We start from the raw sequence: 4,695 nt of genomic DNA on the forward strand, positions 1-4,695 counted from the left end.
TGCCAACCACTCCATTTTCATCTATATCTCTTGCCTCATCTCTTAGACTTTTAAAGTCTATCAGACAATTTAACAGTGATCATATATTCTTTTAAGCTCTCTGTATTCCTTAAAGGACCATTCCCTCTTGATTGGAAAATAGCATTGGTTGTTTATAGGCCCTTTCATTTAACTGACAGATGCAATAGTATTTATTAATTTGAATTCGACTTCAAAACACTCTAACAATTAAATACAAAGCATTTGTCTACTGTGTGTAAGAGAATTTGCCTGGCTAGTTTTATAAAAGATCTCTGATTAAATCAGTGCTATCTCCCTTCCTTGTTATTTCAGATCACCGTTAACGGGCATTCAAATATTTAGTGAGAATGTATTGTAAGTCTCTATGCTACACATCATGGGGAAATGCAGAGACATACCTACCCACTAGAAATCATGCATAAGAGATGGTAGAGTCTGGTCTGCCTGAGTTAAAATCTCAGTTCTACCACTTACTATGTGACCTTCGAAATTCCTCTTCATGCTTTAGGTTATCATTCAAATAAGGGCAAATGGCCAACCATCTGAAGTCGGTTGGAAATGTCTATAGGAAAACAGCTAGGTGTATGGGTCTCCAGTTACTCATTCTAGGATAGCACACAGCAATCTGACAGATCTGGACCCTGGATTTCAGGAGAGGGGCCTTCTACCCTTGGGTTGTGGAGCTTTCAAGCTAGGTAATTAGGAAAGCTCCGGTTCCTCTCTGCTGTCATCAGAGGCTGGAGCACACTAGCAATATGGTGGGGTAGGTCTTGCCTCTAGCCCTGTTCTTCTAGCTCAGCAATGGTAGTTGAAGGGAGAACCAGCCCTTCTGTCTGCAAGATCAGGGAACTAGGGTATATGCCAGTGGCAGGATCCATCACCTTAACAGTGATGGTTGGTAAAGCACTGGTATGGAGAGCAAGCCTTGTGTTCAGCGATGGCCCAGAGTTTAAGGCAATCAATCCTTGTCAGTTTCCAAGGAACTTTGCAGTAAGCCAGCTCCTTTCTTCCATGTCAGCCGATAGAGGATCAGTCTCAGATAAATTACTCTTATCTCTCACTTTCCTCATCTGTAACACTGGCATAATTAGTATCTACCCTCATGGCATTGATGTGAGTTCAACTGGGTTACATACAGTATGCATAAAAGAGTAACTTGTGCATGCTAAGAGCTTAATAAGTATTAGCCCTAATTATGTGTGCATATATAATTATAGCACATGTGCCTTTCAAGTGAAACCATGCTATACAAGTTTGGAGTGAGTCACTAACTAGAATTTCCAGAGACAATAATCTACATCAATCCATAGTTTGCCTCCTCTCAAATCTGCCTGTACAGAATCTCACATCATGTTGTCAGCTTTCCTGTCTGGATTTTATACTCTCTATCTACTTGTTTTGATCCCTGGATCCCAAGGCCTGACCACATCTGGACCTCACTTCTGCCTATGAGCTAGCTGGTCTGAGTGACTAAGTACCACCTGGCTCCTCCTTACTTGTGGACATCCCGGACCTCCCAAAGACCTTAGTTCTTCCCCAGGCCCTTTACTGCAATTTGTGTTACCATACCCTAGGACCTCCCATTCACTCTCAGACCAGACTGAGGTCTGCCATTTTGTCCTCCTCTAAAGCTTTGTCTTTTACTTTCCCTTCTCTCTTCTGAGATCATGTGTGACCCTTCAGTGAGGCTTGTCTTAGCTCAGGCTGCTGTAACAAAATACCATAGACTTAAACAACAAACACGTATTTCTCACTGTTCTGGAGGCTGGGAAGTCCAAGATCAAGGTGCTGGCTGATTATGTGTCTGGTGAGGACCCTCTTCATGGTTTTCAGATGGCTGTCTTCTTGCTGTATCGTCATATAGCTGAGAGGGAGGTCATCTCTCGTGTTTATCCCGTAAGGGCACTAGTCCTCTTGTGTTTATCCCGTAAGGGTGCTAGTCCCATTATGAGGCTCTACCCTCATGACTTAATCACCTCCCAAAGGCCCAACCCTTCATGTTAGCATCACACTGGGGCCTGGGGCTTCAACATGTGAACTTGGGGGAGGACACAACAAAGTCTGTAGCAAGGCTCTACCACCTGATATAACTTTTGTTCCTATTTTTTCTAGTCTCTCAATCTTGTCACCTCTTACAGCATTTCTTTTGTGAGCAATAGAACTGAATCATGACATATTTTATAGGTTATTATTAGACACAGTAATGCTCAAGAATGACTAAGACAAAGCCCTTACTATCAGGGGACTCACAGCTCGCAAGAAAGACAAACTATAACAACATTATAAATTAATTTGTAATAGTATGTATAGGGTAGCCAGCAAATACACTGAGAAAGGGATATATGGGTCACAATTCGATTTTTGGCATCCTTCATGTGCCAGATCCTGGGTTGAAGAAAAGGGAAAAAAAAGACTTTTTCTTCAGGAGTGACAAAATTAGCACCTGAGTACACAAAGCAGCTAGCATTAAAGAAGAAAATCCTGAGACGGCGGGAGCTCTTTCGCCATGGCGGCCGGGCCGATCTCCAAGCGGAACCAGGATGCCACTGTCTACGTCGGGGGCCTGGACGAGAAGATTAGCAAACCATTGCTGTGGGAGCTATTTCTCCAGGCAGGGCCAGTAGTCAACACCCACATGCCAAAGCATAGAGTCACAGGTCAGCACCAAGGCTATGGCTTTGTGGAATTCTTGAGTGAGGAAGATGCTGACTATGCCATTAAGATCATGAACATGATCAAACTCTATGGGAAACCAATACGGGTGAACAAAGCATCAGCTCACAACAAGAACCTGGACGTGGGGGCCAACATTTTCATTGGCAGTCTAGACCCGGAGATTGATGAGAAGCTGCTTTATGATACTTTCAGCGCCTTTGGGGTCATCTTACAAACCCCAAAGATTATGCAGGACCCTGACACAGGCAACTGCAAAGGTTATGCCTTTGTTAATTTCACTTCCTTTGATGCTTCGGATGCAGCTATTGAGGCCATGAATGGGCAGTATCTCTGTAACCGTGTCCTATGCCTTTAAGAAGGGCTCCAAGGGTGAGCTCCATGGCTCAGCAGCTGAATGACTTCTGGCAGCCCAGAACCCACTCTCCCAGGCCGACCGCCCTCAGCAGCTGTTTGCAGATGCACCTCCTCCACCCTCAGCCCCCAATCCTGTGGTATCATCATTGGGGTCCGGACTTCCTCCACCAGGCATGCCTCCTCCTGGGTCCTTCCCACCCCCAGTGCCGCCTCCTGGAGCCCTTCCACCTGGGATACCCCCAGCTATGCCCCCACCACCTATGCCTCCTGGGGCTGGAGGACAGGGCCCCTCGCAGGAACCCAGGGGCTGGACATCCTGGAGGACTCACCTCACCCCAACGGTGGGATGCCATAGGGAGGCCTCAGTGGAGGAGGTTCACGCATCCCATGTGGAGCATAGGACCTGGGTGACCCCATGGGGAGATCCCCAAAACGGAGGCCCTCGAGGGGGCATGCCCATCAGAGGAGGTCCAGGATGAGGCCATTCCCCTCATCCTGGACCTCCTCTGATGGGCATGCCCCCTCGAGGGCCTCCGTTTGGATCTCCCATGGGTCACCCAGGTCCTATGCCTCCACATGGGATGCGTGAACCTCCTCCACTGATGCCTCCTCATGGATACACTGGGCCTCCACGACCCCCACCCTATGGCTACCAGCGGGGGCCCCTCCCTCCACCCCGTCCCAACCCCCAGCCTCCAGTTCCCCCTCGTGGCCCACTTCGAGGCCCTCTTCCTCAGTAATTTCTCATTCTCTTGCCTCCTGTTCTATCTTCCCAATATTTTTTCAATTCCTTGGACCAGTCAGAGTTGCTGTAGCTCCCTATGGCTAAGGCACTAATCCCTCTCAGGCCTTTTTTTTTTTTTCCCCTTACGTGTAATATTTTTCACAGGAGGTTTTATTTTTTTTCTATGTTGGTCCTAAGTGTTTTGCAAATGCACAGAGAAAATAAAACTAAACTCCTTGTTTAAAAAAAAAAAAAGAAGAAAATCCTACAAGCTTGTTTCCATATTTGCTTCAAGTATCTATTCTTTCTTTCTTCCTTTCTTTCTTCTTTCTTTCTTTCTTTCTTTCTTTCTTTCTTTCTTTCTTTCTTTCTTTCTTTCTTTCTTTCTTTCTTTCTTTCTTTCTTTCTTCTCTTTCTTTCTTTCTTTCTTTCTTTCTTTTCTTCTATCTATCCATCCATCTACCTACCTATCTGTTTGCCTGAACCATTTCCCAAAATAAAACATCATCATGACATCTCATCCCTTAATATTCTAACATGCATTTCAAAAAACAAAAAAAAAACCTAAGGACATTCTCTTATATAAGCACAACACCATTATCAACATCATACCTAACAATTAACAAAAATTCCCTAATCTACTCTACCAGCCAACTGTGCTTTATTGTTCCTTTTCTCCCCACCTGTTACCCACCTTCTCTTTTGGGCTCAGAGCCCAGAGAGAGACTGTCATATCCAGGCTCCCAGGTGGGTTCAGCCAACAGCAAGCACCCACAGGTATTGGAGGCCAACAGGAAGCACCAGGAAGGGATGAAGGGTGGGAGCATCTGGGACGCTTTTACTCTGCTCCTCCTTGCCAGATTGCTGGTCTGGCCTTGGCTGCATCACATCAGGCTTCCCTATTAATCCCCAGGTACATC

General features: G+C 45.8%; 1 pseudogene; it reads left to right on the forward strand.

Annotated features, from left to right (window-relative positions):
- Positions 1 to 2,517: 2,517 nt before the first annotated feature.
- Positions 2,518 to 3,996, forward strand: LOC114211924 (splicing factor 3B subunit 4-like; annotated as a pseudogene).
- Positions 3,997 to 4,695: the final 699 nt, after the last annotated feature.

Source organism: Eumetopias jubatus, unplaced genomic scaffold (assembly GCF_037043125.1).
Source record: "Eumetopias jubatus isolate StellerSeaLion01/CBP00866 unplaced genomic scaffold, mEumJub1_p1.0 scaffold_5, whole genome shotgun sequence".
Classification (NCBI taxonomy): Eukaryota; Metazoa; Chordata; class Mammalia; order Carnivora; family Otariidae; genus Eumetopias; species Eumetopias jubatus.